The sequence below is a fragment of the Vanessa tameamea genome, chromosome Z (assembly GCF_037043105.1).
Source record: "Vanessa tameamea isolate UH-Manoa-2023 chromosome Z, ilVanTame1 primary haplotype, whole genome shotgun sequence".
In the NCBI taxonomy this organism is placed as follows: Eukaryota; Metazoa; Arthropoda; class Insecta; order Lepidoptera; family Nymphalidae; genus Vanessa; species Vanessa tameamea.
Window position 1 is genome coordinate 7,787,470 of NC_087341.1, and position 19,956 is coordinate 7,807,425.

General features: G+C 34.7%; 1 protein-coding gene across 1 annotated transcript in view; it reads right to left on the minus strand.

Annotated features, from left to right (window-relative positions):
• LOC113400949 (beta-parvin) overlaps window positions 1-6,765 on the minus strand; it is a 165,316-nt gene extending 158,551 nt beyond the window's left edge. Inside the window, exon 1 of the mRNA XM_064220332.1 lies at window positions 6,755-6,765. The gene's annotated coding sequence lies outside the window, so the exon portion shown is untranslated. The remainder of the gene's footprint in view (window positions 1-6,754) is intronic.
• Window positions 6,766-19,956: the final 13,191 nt, after the last annotated feature.

Here is a 19,956-nt window from a genome sequence, read left to right on the forward strand (position 1 = left end):
ATATTATTATTTAATGATATCATTCTATAAAATATTAGCTTATTATAAATGTGTTATTCTTTATAATATAGTCGGGTTTCACTATACAGCTTAGACAACGTGTTTATTATTAGTGTAGGAAGACAGTTTGAATCGATCCAGTATCACCTACATCCTGGCATGGGGCTGACAATTGGGAGCAATGTCAATGTGTCGGCGAGGTCTCGACGTAAACTGCAACTGGTTTTTTATTTTATACAAGGCAATACATATCTGGTAGACTCGTTGTACAGTTATCTGTCACGCATTTTTAACTTGGAATTAATTAACGATGAAATTATTAAATGGAACAAGAAAATTATTCTTGTAATTATACATTATACCTGTTGTGTGATACAACTATGTGCGTAGGAAACGATACTGTTGCTTAGTAGGCAGTAGGCACACTAGATGATTAGTTATGTTGCTTATTATATTAATTGCTTTCAAATTTAATATGAAATAGTTGTATTTTAATTTATTGTAGAATATAGTTTCCTAATTTTATGAATTTTTATGCGATTTTAGTCAAAATAGAGCGATTCAAGGGGTCGGTTTATGTATAACACATGCATATTAGTAGAGAAAAATCTAGAATTTCAAGTTTCCTGAAATAGGTCATAGATATCAGCGCATTCCGAATAATAGTTATCGTTGCGCTCATCCTAACAATGTATGTATGTAAATGTCACCGTATAATTATAAATACCGTTAGATTATAATCTATCTCGTAAAATTATAAGTTTTCGAAAGATTGTTAACCCAAACTTATAACGGTGATATATATATATACACAGTAGAACTTAGGCCTAATTATTACGTCATGACTGTCACGAAGCGGATTTTTGACACGAGTGTTATCTTTAGGCACAGATATAAATCAGTAAGGTAATGAGTGCGTACAATTGAGTGGGAGCCTCTTAGATGTTCTGAGTTATAATTTGTTATTATAAACAAACTACAATTTGTGTTTATGAACATATAAGAACTTATATGAACATATAAGAACCCAAGACAGACCTTAGGCAACAATATATTATCCTAAGTTATAAGAATAAATGATATTTTATGTAGTTATAAATAAATTTCAGGAAGGACCATTGAACTTGGCACCCATTTAGATCTCACTTCTTTTATCGTTGAAGTCAACAACCAAGGTATATATCATAATATTGGACTTGGCTCTCATTTTTACATTTATGTTTTTGTTGGGATATCACTTCTTTTTGTATATAAATTATTAGTAGGTACTTATTATTAACAAAATTAATACCAAATGGTTTTTGTTAAACTATTCTATTTTCCTACGTTTACGGGATATAATTTTTTGTCTTTTGTGATACGTTCTATATTTTATTGTATCTCTGAAATGTTCGAGTGAATTGCCCATTCAGTGTGCGGTTTTTTTTACGCGTTTTCTGTTTATACTTAATTTGCCCAAGTCGGGGCGGTATAACGTGCGCAGACGGTTGTACTCTACAATAGAGCTCTCTTGTGCCTTGATTTGACTTGGACCTAAATTGATAAGATTTACTCTATCTAAGGTTTTAACTCTGGTGAGGCCAACGTAAGCCTGCTCTTTACTAAATATAGAGAAGCCTATGTCGAGAAGAGCACTGTCAAGGCGAAGGTCTTGTGATTTGTGGATAGTAGTAGAATATGCTAAGCAAATAGAGAATTGTTTCCTCTGAACATATACATTACTTAATATCTGAAACTTGGTTTTGACTTCTAGTTCGCAAATTAAATTATGTTTAATTTGAATTGTTACGTGCGCTATTGCTGTTGTCGACGTCCCAATGTACCTTCTATATTTTTCCATTGGACCCATTCACCAGTCCTTTGCTGACATCAGCATGCTTGCTCGATACTGTTCTTCCAAGCAATAAGGATCCCCGTTTGTAACGTCTAGCGTTACAAACGGGGATCCTTATTGCTTGGCTACGCTAGAGTACATACTTAAATCGTCCCAGTTCCTATATACATACTCTACTACGGTCTCACGAAACCTATTTTTTTGTTGTATACTAGTATACTGAAACAAAGAATATGCAATCAAATAGACTAGGCAGCTTCCATCCGAAGGCATTGGAATAATTTCTATGAGCGCGGTTGCCACTCGCTCGGACACGTCCGCGTCAAGGTTTTATCGCAACGCTCCTATCCAGCTGCTTCGGCGTCGCCTCGCGCGCCGTATACCGAAATGCCTATTATTATTATTTTTTAAAGTATAATGATTTTGCAACATTGGTCTGCGCTAAATGCCAGTTAATAACGTAATAAATACTAAAGTCGACTATACTCATAAGTACTAAAACCGAAATATCTGGATTTAAAAAAATTAAGGGTGGTATTCAACTCGTTATATATTCACGTGAAGACCTTAAAATCCACATTAAGACCGGCTGTCACAAGTTTTGATTGCTTTTCATCTGCTTACATCTTTTTCTTTTATAGTTATTACAGGAACTAAGTATATAAGTGTTCCTAATAGACCCAATAAAATGAAAAATTATAATAAAATGATAAAAATTGACCAGTTTCATATTTTTTCCTTTTATTTGGCCTAATTATCTACCTGCATGCCAAATTTTAACTTTCTAGGTCACCTGGAAGTAGGTTATAGTTTTGATCTATAGGTCAGTCAGTGATAAAAATGACGATTTTTAGACGTTAATATCTAAATAAACGTTTGAGATGCGTTTATGAAATTTGGAACACATATGTATCTCGCGAGTTTCAATATATAAGCCAAATTTGACACGTTTATGTCAAATAGTTTTTGAGTTATGAGGAGGTCAAAAGTGGCTCCAAATGGTTCGTGTAATATTACACACGGTGCTGCTCGCCAGTTCTGTTACTTGAACTTGGCTGACACGCTACCGCGTGTCTAGATATTAGAGACTAAGGCGTGATTGTAATATTAATTTGATAGTAAATTGCCAAAGACAATGTACACGTTTTAAATACATACATGTAGGTATAATTGTCTCTGGCTGTTTGCCATTCGTTACAATGTACCTACTTAATTTGTATTAAACTGAGCATACATTTATTATTCTAAAAATTTAATGAGTACTTCCAAACATTAATACCAATAGCTTCAAATTGATAATCTGTTATCGACATAAAACAGAAAGTATTTTTTCTTTTCCATCTTCATCTCCGTCATGAATAAAGAAGTTTTTTCTTCTGAGGGGCTTAAAAGGCTGACTGTGGAGACTGTGGAGAACAACGTTGTCTAAAAATATCCTTTTCTGTGAAAATGATGACGACGATGTCCTTTTGACCGATTTAGGACGTCCGCTCTTAACGGAGAACTGAACTATTTAGAAAATAGTTTTTAAGTAAATACGAAAACACAGGTGCACTATTTATTCTCTCACACTCATATTCCAACGAGATTGCAATCCGACACGACCGGAAAGAGTCAATAGTAACATCGTCAAAGAAAGACCGTGTGAACAAATAATGGCAGGAATACTGAAATCGAAGACAGTACAGTGAAAATATAGTGTATCGAGAATTATTAAGAAGCAGATACACTAAAAAAAAAAAGATCAGCCGTGATATATAATATATTTATCATACTATACGAGTATATAAAATAATCTTTATCATATTTCAAAGTGAAACACGTTACGACGTCAAAATGTAAGTAGGTTACATTTTGTCGATAACAATCACGATTTAGTTATTTAATGACGCCAGCTGGTAACACAATAGTGATATTTCAAGATATACGAGTATCTTTATTTTTTGTCTGCGTAAAAGTCGCGATGAAGAACATTATAACGAAGTGATTTGTAAGTGAATCGGAATATATAACAATATAAACATATCGGTGAATAATCGTTATGATAAATAGGATAGTAACATCCTCAATTTGTATTTAGATAAGCGACGAATTCTTTAAACAATTGTTCTTAAACATCTATTTATTTTAGTAAATATCAATAGCATTCCGGAGTTAGGGGGTTAGCAGTGATAGGTATACTTCCGCGCCTTAGAATTCCTTCGCTTGATCTTTCTCCAGCTTTTCTGTCCGTTGTATTACGATAGTAAGAAAATATAGAGTGCACCTGGATTTTATAAACACCCTTGTATAATATCTCTTGTGTTAGATGGTTCGGTTGATTTGGAAAACTTAGTTGATTTTATTCTCAATAAGTGTAAGGTTCAACTGAATTGATTTATGTTGTACATGTTTTCCAAAGACTTGAAATAGAAAAGCAAATAATTTAAAAGAAAAAGTAAAATAACAGTGTATTCTTTTTAACAATGTATATATTGTATTTTATTGTATTTGTATTTTAAATACTTATATCTACATTAAATTAACAATGAGGACATAAAATGCGCTATAGCGACAAGATATAATATGATAAAAAAATGCTTTTAATATAATTGTTTTCAAGACATAAAAAAAATCTTAGATAATATTACTTAAATGGTCAAATATTTCTGGAAGTTACTAAAACGACAGAACAATATAAATTGAAGTTCAAAAAGAAAAACATATTCTTTTAAAATACTCTTAAAAATGTTAAAAACCAATTACATAATTTGCCTAAATTAGCGAAATGTATTTTTTTTTAATTGTTTCATTAGTCTCATATTTATAAAAGAGTTTGAACAATATTATACGACTTATGTCTGTACGAAGACTTGTGTGATATTAATTGTAATCACAGCTTACTTTAATTAATGTAGGGTTGGATTTGAACCCATAATCCACATAAGACTTTATGCTCTCTTAACTGGGCCGTTTTAAAAGCCCGTAAATGTGCCACTGATGGGCAGACACCTTCTCAAATTTAGGGGAAAGTTAGACTGATTCAAAAGTTTAGTGTCTATATTTATACTAATATTATTTATGCGAAAATAACTCTGTGTATCTGTTGCTCTTTCACAGCCGAACCGCTGAACCGAATTGATGAAATTTCGAATGAAAGCTAGTACTCCAGACAAGGGCATGTGCTTCCTTTTTATGACTAACAGCTGACGACCAACCCCTAAAACAAAGTTGAAAACTAGTTTAATATATAAGATACACTGGCAAGCTAATAAGGTGGTCGTCAAATTATAGAATTTAATTTGACGAGCACCTTGCTTGCTTATTAAAGATGTGTCTTCGAGATTTCTTGTAAACATACATTAAGCATGTAAAAGTAGAAGGTTTGAAACCACAATCTTCGTGTTAAATCCACCTTTAACCCGAAGATTATGGTTTCATCAACGTTCTATAAACGTGATCATCTCATTCATAGCCGCTGAATATTTTTTACCATTCTTTATTGAGAACTGTTAATGATTGCTAAAGCGATAGAAATACCATTATTGCATTTGTAATTATATCTAAAGAACCTTGCAATTTCACATAAACAATGACGACTTCTGACAGTGTTGCACAAATCACAAAACACCTCATCGTCCCCTGGATGATGATATCCACCCCTCGAGAACGTTACAACGTGGGCCGTGGAATAGGAGGATGGTCTTCGTTTTGTGACAGAAACGAGTTACGATGGCTGCTGTAAGTCGTAGCGATTTGTTGAGATTTTAAAGGAATACATCGTTAGACTTGATTTATTGTTTCCAATTTGAATATACCTAAACAGTATTTATTTATCGTAGACTTATAGTGTTTAGGTTATATGCATTCTTTAGACATGAATCCTAAGATATACTATGTATGTTGTATAATACTACTTACATAAATTAGGGGACCATCCATGTATTACGTAAGACTATTTTCGCTAGTTTTTCACCCCCCCCCCCCTCTAATATAAGAAAAAATAAGAACTGGCCGAACCCCTTACTCCCTGCTTAATATTTATTATATAAGAATCTAAAAGAGAAAATGAATACACGTTTGGTTTATTTTTCAAAGTAACAACTTTTTAAAATATGTTTATTTGTAATTTCAAAGGTTCTAAAGGTACGCATCCGAACGAACCTCAGCAATTGCGCGATTTCTAGCGTTTTTTCAAATAATTTTAATTTTTTTGATCTTACGTAAGAACTATAGAAACTCCTTCCCACCCCCTTGTAAGAAAACATAAGACATGGTGCACCGCCCTCCCCACTAAATCGTCTTACGTAATAAATGAATGGCCCCTAGAGAACTAAAGTACATAGTTATAAAATCTTGACAGTATAGAAATACTAGCAGATATTGGAGTAAGACTAGATTGGAGTTGCAAAAAACAAAATTAATTATTAAAAGCAATTTATTTTTAATTTTAACAGAATGTGTTAAGTGTTCCCTATTATTACATTTACTATAATTTGGTTACATGAAGGGAAAATTTAAAAAAAAAACAATGTTGATAATGTCTATTAAAATGATAATACCTATAAAAACAAATTATCAGACACGCCAGTGGCGCGTGCGTTTAGTTGATCTTTTATAATCGATGAAAAAAAGGCTATTATAATGATAAGAGATCATTTACTTGATATTATTCAATGAGTTATTGACCTCTACCATACTTGAAGAAGATCTTAAGACAAGTTTATAAAATGACGCAAGTCAATACGAATCACGTGACCGAAACGTTCCGTAATTTTCCATACCTACATGTTATTTTTTTTTGTCTTTACTTATCACCTGAATACTGAATGCGCTTTATTTTTGTGACTATTGCTATTTAATGTATTATAGCCATGATGTTTCTACCTGACATGAAAAAGTTAATATATAAAATGATGTAGCCAATTTTTATTTTAAATAGTTCATAAACCAAATCTTATCTTTTATGCATGCATAAATTTTTTCGGCAACTACTGCAAATATTTTAAAATTTAATAGTAACTTTTGTAATCGTCTTTTAGTTACCTATGAAGTTAGCTTATTTCGTCCCGATATCGTTTTTAAATGTATAACATTATATAATTCTATTCTAAATTCTTAGTATAATTCTTCCAGCTTTTTCAGAAAGAAGACGTGTAGCGCACACATATGTATATGCAAGCATTTGGATAACTTTTACCTGCCTGCCGCTTAGTTATTTATATTGTTACCTTTTTACTGCACTGATAGCAACTAGATCTATACTGATGGTTTCAAATGGACGGGAATAATTCTTTTCATTTCCTATTAACCCAGGCATCGAGGTCTGTGGATTTTTGTGAGCAGAACAAACATCACAATTATTCCCAAATTTAATAACGTCCTGATACATATTCGGCCAATAGTAACGAAGAGATAAATGTGTGTACGTTTTAAAAACGCCGAAGTGGGGAGAGGTCTCACTACAATGATTGCACTTTAACAGATATTCACGATGCTCCAAAGGTACAACTTCCTTGCAATCAAATTCACTTGTAAACCCAAATTTATTTTTGGAATATTTAAAAAGTTTATCTCCGTTCAACGGTGAAGTTAGGACAAGAATGAGGAAATTGGTTACACTTAGTATAAAGTCTCTTGAACCAAGGATCTGTTAGCTCTGATTTAATTTCAGAAACCACCGGAACTGAGCGTGACAAAGCATCTGAAACTACGTTGTCTTTACCATTACGGTGTTCGATGATAAAATCGAACGGTGATAACCTGGTGTAGGGTATATCACCATCGTGCCAAACGACCGGTAGGATTGGACAAATTGAAAAACCACTTCAAACTGGAATGATCAGTTATGACCTTGAATTGCGGGCCCCCCTCCATATAAGCACGAAAGTGTTCAATCGCGAAAACGACAGCGAGGGCTTCGCGTTCTGTAGCGGAATAATTTCGTTCAGCTTTGTTAAGCGAACGGCTAGCAAAAGCGACGGGATGTTCCTGACCATCATCATTTAACTGAGTAAGAGTTCCAGCAATACCATAACTAGAAGCATCGCAATGGACAGAGAACGGTTTTGAAAAGTCGGGGCATGCTAAAACAGGAGCCGAAACCAAACAGGACTTAAGTTCTACAAAAGCTTTTTCAGCTTCCTCTAACCAGACAAACGCAGGAGCATCTTTACGGGTACTCGTCAAAGCATTTAAAGGGGCAGCAATTGAACTAAAGTTTTTAATGAACCATAGTATGACGCAGTGCCTAAAAACATTTTAACTTCTTTACGGTTAGTGGGAGTAGGGTATTCAACTATAGCTTTAATTTTGGTGAGATCTGTATGTAATCCCCTTTGATCTACTATGTAGCCAAGATATTTAAGTTCCCTTCTAAAAAGTTAGATTTTTGCAAATTAATAGTCAAACTAGCTGACTTAAGCGATCCAGGACCTTATTAAGTAAAGAAATATGTTCCTCAAAGGTAGAACTAACGATAATTATATCATCAAGGTAGACGAAAACTCGATTACCAAACTCTGGGCCAAATAATTTATCCATCAAACGTTGTTGGGTAGCTGGTACACCTTTCAAACCAAAGCACATAACAGCAAACTGAAAAAAACCTCGTCCAGGAACAGTGAACGCAGTTTTTTCTCGAGATTCTGGATCTACAGGAATTTGCCAAAACGCAGCCTTAAGATCAATCGATGACAATTACATAGCTTCCTTAAGCTGATCTAAAATCTGTGAAATATAGGGAAGTGGATATGCATCTCCTTTGCTAATTGCATTGAGTTTGCGACTATCAAGACAAAATTGAAACTCTCCATTAGATTTACAACACCGGATTATTCCAAGCGCTTATACTACGTTCCACCGCACTTAACTCTTAACATTAGGTCAAGCTGACGATTGAATTCTTTTAATCGTTCGGGAGACAGACAATAATAACATTGTTTAATGGGTGTTGTATCACCCGTATCGATCGAATGTGTTATAACATCCGTTCGACCTAAACCCTTCCTTTCGAAGGAAACCTACTCAAACTTAACAATCACCTCCTTCGCAATCACGCTTTGCGAAGAAGATAAATCCTCAAGGGGAGGTAAAAATTTCACTCCCGAAACAACATTCGTTTCGCAAGGATCAAAGCTTACATCAAAAAATAAGTTTGGTGCTAAACCAAACACACGCCAAAAATTAACCCCAAAAATTATGGGTGTTATCACACTAGGGCCAGCATAAAATTTGATAACTCTAGTCTTAGACTTCAGAGTAACCGGTAAAAATAAATAACCTGAAACACGAGACCGTGCATGATTAGCCGTAGCTATATAAAAAATATCAGATGTGTTAAACATCTGAACACCCTGACCTACAAAAGATTGACCTAAATTAGACCCTAAAATAGATATAGATGAACCGGAATCCAATAAACCACAAAACTGTTCATCAACAATAGAAACCGATATATAAGGACGAATGTCGCTACACTACGAGTAAAGAAAAGTGAAATCTGTTTTAAATACTTCCGCCAATCGTTAGGATCAAAGTTAGCGGAACGAATTGACGGAAGGCTTATCCGTTTTTTGGATGAGCAGACTTACAATTAAGACAGGACTTAACGGTGATGCCCTTAGTACCACAACGAAAACAAACAATATCCTAAGACTTACAAGTACCTAAACTATGTCCCTTCACTCTACAACGAAAACAAAACAAATCAGGTTTACTTTTACCGCGCACCATCTCGACTTTAAAATATTTAGAATATTTAAAACCTAAATCAGGAGTTAAAGTATCAGCATCAATCTTCGGCGGTTCCCTAAAATCTTTTACTTGTTTAAAAGTAAATTTTACATTTATCCCTAAGTTGCTGCAAACTATCAATACTCTCGAGCGCCAGTGCCTGCGTAAAACATGATCAACCTTAGAAAGACACTCATTAAGTTTCATATTCAATTCTTCCTTTTTATAAAATAAACTAACATCCACTTCAATCCTACTAAATCGATGGAAAAGGTGATGTGCTCTTAACCGGTTAAAGCTTTTAAAATGAGGCTTAGATGACAAGGTAAGTAAGACTTCATCAAGTTTAGAATCAATAATTTCAAACTCACTGGCTGGATCCAAAGATGTTTCTAAAATTACATCAGCAGGAATTGAAATCACCCAGTCTCGAATCTGAATTCTTAACTCTTCAACTGAACCTTTGGGCTTAGCATCCCTTATTTCAACTACATAAATAAGTTCATCCTTCCTAAATAAATGATAAGCTATAGGCCTTTCCATGATGTAATATAAAAAAAAATTATAAAAAAATTCAAAGTTATATACTATGAATGTAACCCTAGCACTCAATAGTAAAAAAAAATTAAAATAAATTTCAAAAAAAATTCAGTATAAAAAATTTGACTGAACCAGTATAAAAATTTACAGAACCCTAAAAGTTGTAATACTAAAGAACAACACAAAGTAATATGAATAAAGTTAAAAAATAAATTAATTTGAATCAAAGTTCAAATAAAATTAAATGTTCAAAGTTAAAGTTCAAATAAAAATTAATTGTTCATATTAAATACTGATAATAAAAAGTTAAGTCGAGCTGGCTTCACAATATAAACCTGTTTAAATTATAATTGCATGAATAATTTAAATTAATCAAAGTATGATAAAAAATTCAAATGCAATGTGAAAAGTTGTAAAGTTAATTTGAAACACATAAATATAATGGACATAATTATTAAAACAGTACTTGTTAAATCCTTAGAATAATTTGTATACAATAATAATATTAAGCATTGATTTTCAAACACCTTATTTCAATATAGCAAATACAGACATACTGACTATCCCAAGTCACGCCCCTACAGTTGTGGTGCCACTGTTACCTTTTTACTGCACTTATTTAAATTCAAAGAAAATGCCAAAATTATGTATTGTGACAGCAATACCGATATATGGGAAGTGGGAAATGGGTTAACGGCACGGATTTTAGCGAATTGCCACTTTTGTGACGTTTTACATAAATTTAAAAAAAAAAGTAAAAATTATAAAAATATTTTTTAATGTAACAATATATTTACTGACTAGTTCGTTTTGATCGATGGGTTGGTTTTTCAGTCAATGTTTAGTGAGATCCTAGATGAAAACATTTATGACAATCAGTTTAGAGGTTGGGATCGATACAACTCTGTTGTAAAAACGCTATAATAAACTATACCGAGACAGTCTACACTAGGCTATTACTGAGATTTATAAAATATAGTTTAGGGGCTAGCTAAAAGTCCTGGGTTAAGAAGCCGATGGCCATTACAAAAATATTGAGTTTATCGGTAGCAGCACAGAGTCTGGAAAACATTCCAAACTATCAGAGCAGCCGGCCCCAAAAGTCAATCAAATATTTCCATTTTATAAAATATAAATCACTAGGTCCATTCCAACCAAAAATCCACAACAGCGCGATTTTTAAGACATTTTCTGCCTCGCACAACCACCGTGGAACCAGCTTTCGCCGACGGTTTTTCCGAACCGATACGACTTAGGAACCTTCAAGAAAAGAGCGTACTCCTTCCTTAAAGACCGGCAACGCACCTCCAAGCCTCCCGGTGTTGCAGATGTCCATGGGCAGTGGTAGTCACTTTCCATCAGGTGAGCCTACTGTTCGTTTGCCACATATCACATGAAAAAAATTATGATGGAGTGAGTGTGAGTGTATTTCGATTAATATTTTCAAAATCCTGGTTAAAATTTTTCATAATTAAAAATCTATGAAAAATCTCATACTTTGACAAAAAAATTATCAATAGCAAAACAACTATAAAATTGATTTAAAAAAAATAAAAAAGGAAACAATTTAAATTCCGACTTAATAATTTTAAGCGTAAAATAATCCAACCAAATTAATTTTATAACAAATATAAATATTGTAAAATATGCATAAAAATTAAACACGTGTGATTGTCCTGTGTAGCGAGCAATCACTTCAACAGGTGTTAGGTATATCGTCCAACCTTTGTAAATTATAAAGGTCACGTAAAATTTATTTATTAAAAAATATCTTGAATGTATTGGTTTGACTCACGACGACACGAAATATGTCAGTTACATATGTATACTTAAATTATGTTATTTGACATTTTCTTCTCGTTTCCTTAATAAGTCACATTTTAATTGTGGTATAATCAAAATACTTGATTTAAAATAATATCTTTTATCTTTATATTATAGAACTTCTGTACGATTGCATGTAACTGAACTCCCCTTAACTCAATTTTATTTTTTGTGTGTATTTGGGTATATCGAGAAGTAAATAAAATTTCACACGAACGAAGTAGGCGGGTAGGTAGTATAAATATAATAAAAATAAATAAGGAGCCGTTTTTTGTAATGTTTAATTGAAGAATCTATTAAACGTTTATACATTAAACTTATACCAAAATATATAAAAAATGTATAAAACAAAGTCGCTTACCGTTGTCAGTCAGTCAGTTCCTGTGTATGCTTAGATCTTTTAATATAGATCAATAGGTCCTTTACAGCATGCAATTTAAATGAATATTTTCAAAGATATTACAGATTTAAAACGCAGGGACATAGCGTATTGTATTCTCTAATGACAAAAAGCTGTTAACGTTGTAAGACATTCTGTAGAATATTTAGTACCAGCATTTCACCCGTGCGAAGCCGGGGCGGGTCTCTAGTCTTTACATAGTATAAAACAAAGTCGCTTTCTCTGTCCCTATGTCCCTTTGTATGCTTAAATCTTTAAAACTACGCAACGGATTTTGATACGGTTTTTTTTTAGATAGAGTGATTCGAGAGGAAGGTTCTTGTATATAATACATAGACAATATAGTTAAGTAACACTGATAATTTTAAAAGTTTCTAATGTGATTTCGTAAATTTATACATTTTTTGCGCTTACATTATAAACGCTGGCTGAACACTATGAGATAGATCAAAATAATGTACTACAGAATTGTACACCTCAAAAATGTCTACAAAAAAGTCCGCGATAGTATGTGTCTATCTGTTAATGATACCCCACAATAACATTTTTTTGTCATTTATTTTTTACCACAAATATTGGCTAATTTTCGAAGCGATTTTAACCTATACAGCATTAATCCTTATCCAATTGAATACCTTAAATACATTTTTGATTTAATATTGATCTTTATGGCCCTTTACAGCATATGATTTAGATGAAGATTTTCGAAGATATTACAGATTTAAAAATTGCGGAACGTAGCGTTTGCGGTGGTGGCGGTCGGCCGGGGCGGCGGGAGCGTGCCTATGAATAGCGCGTCGGAGGCCGCGGTTCTCCCTATAGCACTTTGAATTTATTAGCGATCGGATGCGGTTATTATCGGAGCTCTCTAGCGAGGGAAATAACAATCCATACTTCCATACTAATATTATAAATGCGAAAGTAACTCTGTCTGTCTGTCTGTCTCGCTTTCACGCCAAAACTACTTTTTATTTGGAAAAAAGTGCTGTAAAGGGTTGAAATGGGGGATGAAAGGTTGTAAGTTGTTAAAAGTATTGTCATGTTTAGAATTTTTAGAACTAGAAGCATAAAACTTATATTTTAGGCTGTTTACTTATAAAATAACATATCATGATACCCACTCAGGAGGGAATTTTGGATATTCTACCCCTATGGGTGAAATAGGGGTTGAACGTTCGTATGGAATTTTTTAAGTTAGAAACTTGAAACTTTATTTTTGGGATACTGATTAAAAAGGAGTAGATACTAATTTAAGTGTTTCTGCATATTCTACCCCTACGGGGGTGATATAAGGGTTGAAAGTTTGTATAGAAGGCCGTCATATTTAAGATAGAAACATGAAACTTTATTTTTGGGATACTGATTATAAATGAGTTGATTCGCATTTAAGCGTTTCTGGATATTCTACCAATTCTGAAATACACACCAATGTGATACACAAAGAGGTATTACATTAACGTAACATTTTAAGTTAATTTGTAAATATATTCATATTCTACGCGGGCAAAGCCGTGGGTAACAGCTAGTATATTTATATAAGTAGCCGCGCTTTGCAATGTCACCCGCTTTAAATGTTGGCTATTGACGTGACAAGCACGAGTTCTTGTGTTAATATTTGTATATAAATAACTATTTCACTAAGACTACATTTTATAATGGAAGTATTTTAGTAAAAGAGATAAATATAGTGTTCGCTTTCTGAAGCTAGAAACATGGCAGGCATAATTAGCTTGGGGCGTAATCATTTTGGAATGCATTTTTATTTCCTTATTAGTGTAAAACATGCAATCCGTATATTTTATCATAAAAACTTTTATAAGAAACGTTAAAGTTTAAAAAACCAAATATAAACAAATATTTATTATATTACTATAAGTAACTTATCATTCAATTTAATTGTGTAACATGACGCTACAAAAATATTTTGTGAGTCTTGAACAAATAATATGACTGTTTTGCATTACAACAAAACAGGTATTATATGTTGGAGAAAACACAGTAATGAAATGAAGAAGCAGTCCTTATGATTCTGTACACTTTTCTTACTAGCATAGATAATTAATCTAGAATACCTTCTATTTCTGGCACCAGAGAGCGCCGTAAGAACTTTACTGCCATTGCAGCTGTCAAGCGTCATTGCAGTCTTCATCATCAGCAAGCTCCTTGCATTATTGCTGTGTTTTCTCCAACATATAATACCTGTTTTGTTGTAATGCAAAACAGTCATATTATATGCCTTCGAAAACACAGCAATGAAATTAAGACCTGTTTGATATCTGCTGGTGATCAGAAATAACAAAACACAAGAATGCAATGTGAAAGCAAATTCTTAAAATAATACCAGGATTAAAATCAACTTTAAAACTTTTAATCATTTATAGTATTAATTTCTAATTAAGAGGAATCAATTTTAACAATTATCCTTATGTATCTAAAAGTTAGGAACCAAAGCCATCTATATCTTGTAGATACTACTGCTATATTAATAAAATAATAAAAGAAAGATAAAATGACAACCAAACTTATGATTAAGTTAACAAAAATAATAATAAACAAGCCTCTGTTGTGTGAAATTATAAATATAAATATAATTCAGTTTTAATCTTGAGATCAAATCATAAATCACTAACGTTAATAGGTATTATAATTAAACTGTCTTAAAATTATTGTAAAGCGAATCTACTGCAGCTTGAGTATCATGAGATCTATCTATATCTCTGCAGTAATATCTTGAAAAAGTCTTTATACTCCTCCAATTTCCTCTCTCCAGTATCTCTTGAACTGGTCTCTTGTCCAGCCATCCCCGAGAAGCTACTGCTGATCTTATGCTACCTGGGGAGGCATCAATCTTGGCTAATTTAAATCCCGACCTTACCCTAATCATTGTCTTAGATGCAGGTCTAACAACTCCAGATATTGAGATAAAAAGGGATTCTACCTTTTTATCTTGGCCCCGTCTTGCCTTTGAGATCTCAATCAATTTTTTTATGTGGGAAACTGGGCAAATCTTCGGGTTTTGATGCCTTATCAGAAGCCAGCCTGATTGCCTATGTATACTTGTATCTTTTTGAACCAAATCTAGGCCAGAATGTAATAGTATGGACAGTTTCTACAAACCCCTGCTCGCTGAGTTCTAGAAGGGTAAGGTCATGTAGTCTTCGACCAGAGGCAAGTAAAAGGATTAATGCTGTCCGTCTGCTTTGTTTAAACAGAGAGTTTGTAATCTTAGATGTTTTTAACCAGTCCAACAGAATATTAACATCCCACATAGGGGATTTAGGTGAATAAGGTTGGAAGAGGCTAATAGCCTTTAAAACTTGTTGAATAAAGAAGTTCTTTGATAAGCTCTCTACTGTTGCTGCACAGTATGTTGACACAGCGGACTTATGTAATAAAATTGTACTGTATGCAAACTTCTCCTGTAAATACAAACTGGCCAGAAATCTGGCTACATCCTTACCCTCGAGCCTCTTACTATGCACGTTATATAATCTACTCCAACGTAGCCACCTCTTTAATGGTGCACTATAGGTATTTATGGTAGATGGACGCCAGCTCTTCTTTAAAAAAAGTCGTTCCTCTGTACTCCACTCGGTTACCTGATCCTCCCACCCCCAATTTTCCAAGCCTGAAGCTTTAATCTGTCCACTTGAGGTGGGCTGATCCCTGTTGTCCAGTCTATCAATACTTCTCTCAGATTCTCTATTTGCAGAGGGGAAGCTAATGCGCGGAACCAAAAGCAATGGGTCCACTGCGGCGCTACTACATAGTATGTACCCACTGCGCTGTTGAGGTGTGCCAAGACTCTGGGTATCATGCTCGGAGGTGGGAATACCCACGCTGTTTGAAAGATCCACCTTTGGTTGAAGGCGTCGCAAAAAAGAGCCGAGCCTTCTCTTGAGTTTAGAGTCACATACCTTGACACAACAGCGGTTTCTTTTGATGCAAAGATATCTATTTCGGGAATCCCCCAAAGGTCGAATAATGCCCTTGTGGCCGGTGGCAGCAGATACCACTCTGGTATTGGTCTTCCTCTTGACAAGCGATCTGCAATGCCGTTTAAGTTTCCTGGCAAATAGAATGCTGTCATCTGTATATTGAGCTGATAAGTCAACTCTAGCAACCTGGTTGTTAGTCCTAATAGGTTTATGGATCGGATTCCGCCCTGGTTCCGGATATACGCTACCAGGGTTCTGTTGTCCGATTGTACCAGAATGTGCGCATTATGTAACCGTGAACCCTGAGACTTGATTACTGCAAAGACGGCATACATCTCCTTCATATTGGAGTGCCAGCTTCTTTGGCTTGGAGCCCATCTTCCTGACAGATACTGATCGTTTAGGCTCGCTCCCCAACCCGCATCCGCTGCGTCTGTAGTTAAGAAATGCGTTACTTCTCTCTTTTGTAGTGGAGTTGAACTGTTCTCTACTGCATCCAACCACCACTGCAAGTCCTTTCGCACACTGGGAGTCAATACTCTTTTTGGGCCTTTCCCAATAAACTTTATTAGAAAGAGCTGTAAAAAAAAAACACTGTAAAAACCTCCGGCAGTGAAGACGGCTCTGAGGGTTCGCATGGTTGGCGAAGTTTAGCATGCCCAACATCCTCTGAAGCTGTCTTAACGAGCAGCTGTCTCGTCGCAACATGCTTCTCAGGCAGTTTTTTATACTTAGAACCTTTTGAGATGGTAACGCTAATGTCCGATTCTGAGTGTCCCAGATTAGACTCAAGTACTCCAGCCTTTGTGTGGGATTGGTAATGGATTTCTTGTAATTTATCCACCATCCCAAGGACTCCAAAATTGCCAGTGTTTCCGCAACCTGTGCTATCAGCTTGGATCTGTCCTGACAGGCCAGTAAAAAGTCGTCCAAATACACAATGAGACGTATACCTCGATTTCTGAGGATCTCGGCCACCCGGTTTGATACTGCTGCAAACGTACGGGGCTCTGAGGCCAGGCCGAAAGGTAATGTTGTCAATTGGAGGATCTCGTCCTTGTAAATGATTCGCAAAAATCTTCTGTGAGTCTCCGCGATACACAGATGAAAATACGCCTGGTGGATATCGATCTTGGCTAACCAGTCGTCCCCTTGAAGGAATTCTATCACATCTACCTGTGCTATTAAATGAAGGAAATGTCTCGTTACATGTGAGTTCAGAGCCCTGAGGTCGAAAATTGGGCGCAATCTACCATCTGATTTCCTGATTAGGAACGTCTTTGAAAAGAAACTCAGGTCTATAGTTGAAGGTTTTTCTAGTACACCCTTGCTCTTCAATTCTTCTATCATCTGAGTAATTTCTGGGCAAACTTTGATAGCTAGACATTCCAAAAAATGGCTGGAAGGGTATTTCAGAGGAGGCTTCTTTCTGAAAGGTAAGCGGTGATTTGCTATTGACCTTAAAATAAACTGGGTTGCCCCTAGTTGTGCCCATTTCTCTATGGAAAATCTTAGGCAACCTCCTCTGAAACCTTGCAGCGAGTCAATTTTCTTTAGATTGACGGTTTGACCCTTCTGTATTAGGTCGACGGTGACGAAAGGACCGACTCTTCTGTTGTACAGAATGTTTGAATTTTCTATCAAACTTTTTATTTTTATATTTATCGCTAACCTTTTTATTCTGAAATGAATGTTCTCCCCGCTCTGGATTCCTATTCTCCTTAAAATAGGCTGGAATGTTCAACCAGACCCGAGACCCTCCGAGGGACTGTATTATAGTATTATAGGCTGCAGAGCCTCTCTACTGAATAAGAAGTCAGAGCTGTTGGGACATTTTTTAGAGTATTTCTAAGGTTGTCATTACATATTTCCTTAAGAATGCGTTCACGCCTAACCTCTATACATTCGGAACGCTTTCCACATATAATTTGCATAGTGGTCTCTGAATTTTTATGACATAAAGATCCAGGTCCAAAAATATCAGAAATTTTATCAAATAAGTTATTTGGATTTAAGTTCTGAGAATTAGCACAAGCCCAGTCAACAATAGTCTGTAAACCTGTTTTTAATAATTGCCGCTGTTCCAAAACCTGATTGGATAGGCCAGCTGAAACTAACTCAGTTGAAGCAAGGTAGTCCTTGCTTTTATTAAAGTGACATAACTCATCATTAACTTGAAGTCCAGTGAATCCTGGTGTTGCTAAGCAACTCTGTAAAACTTGCTTATACCTAATGCCCTTCCATGCCTGAGAATCAAATTGTTGTAACTTATTTAATTCTAAATATCTATCTTTATCACTAGTTGGGATAATCTTTTTTCTATCAACATCTGTATTTAGGGAACCCCAATTAAGCGACATTGATCCGGGTTGGCTAGGTAATGTTAGAAATTGTTCTGAATTATTATTAGGGAATTGTTGTAAATTGTTATTATTACTAGTACTAGGAACAGCTTTATTATAATTCTGTTGATCTGTTGAATTATAATACATAGGGCTACATTGGCTGAAGTAATTAGAAATGTACGCCATTTGTGACATTAAAACATCAACACGAGGATCGGTAAAAACCTGTTTCGACCTGTACTTACGTGTTGTAGTACGAGATCGTTTATTTGGTAAGGGTGATGCAGTACCATCCTCGGACGAGGACGAGAATGAACTGTTCCCTGAAGATCTAGACACAGAGCTTGTCGACGGTACTTGTTGTCCATCCGAAGCAACAGTACCGGCACGCTCGTTCTCCTTACCGCTACCTACCGGATCCATCTTCGTAACGAGATACACTGCTGTGTTTTCCAAAACGCACTAAATCACACACTTAGTACTCTTTTTTACAAATTATTAATACTTTTTATTTTAAGAAAAATCTTTTGATGCTATTCGAAAGAATCACAAGAATGCAATGACTCTTGACAGTTGCAATGGCGGTAAAGTTCTTACGGCGCCCTCTGGTGCCAGAAATAGAAGGTATTCTAGATTAATTATCTATGCTAGTAAGAAAAGTGTACAGAATCATAAGGACTGCTTCTTCATTTCATTGCTGTGTTTTCGAAGGCATATAATATTTTGATTTAATAATTTTGTTAAGTTTCCTTGTGTATTTGTTACTAATTAAACAATCATGGAGCAAATTTACGCTGACGTAATAATGTTCTTAAAAGTATCTGTGTCAAATATATAAAATAAAGGCAAAGTTCACGACATGATTCCAGAGGGGTCGATACGATAATACACGCGTGCGTCATTCACCGAAATCTCTAACATCACCTCTAGATGATTCCACTGTTATCACTATGTTAATTTTTGCGTCCTAACGATTGTTTTAGCTAATATTCGTTATTATTCAATATATATCGTAATATAGAAGATTATTAGAACGATAATACATAACCCAGGCGTGGAAATAAATAAAGATTAGATTATTGTTACAATTATATCTATTTTTAGATTTTCGAGTATGTGCCTGAATAAAGAGTTATTATATTTTTTTATGGAGAGAATGTAATATTTCGACATATACGCGTATTATTTTCAATATTTTATTCAAATATTTTATTTCAAACAGTGAAAACCTTCACAATGGCTACCGGCCCCCAGGGGGCAAACAGGTTATTTTGGATTCTTACCCACTAACACCACTGCGATGGCCATCTTCAATATATGTCATCTGCGACCCTTCCAGTGCTTTGCTTCGATCGTGGCTAG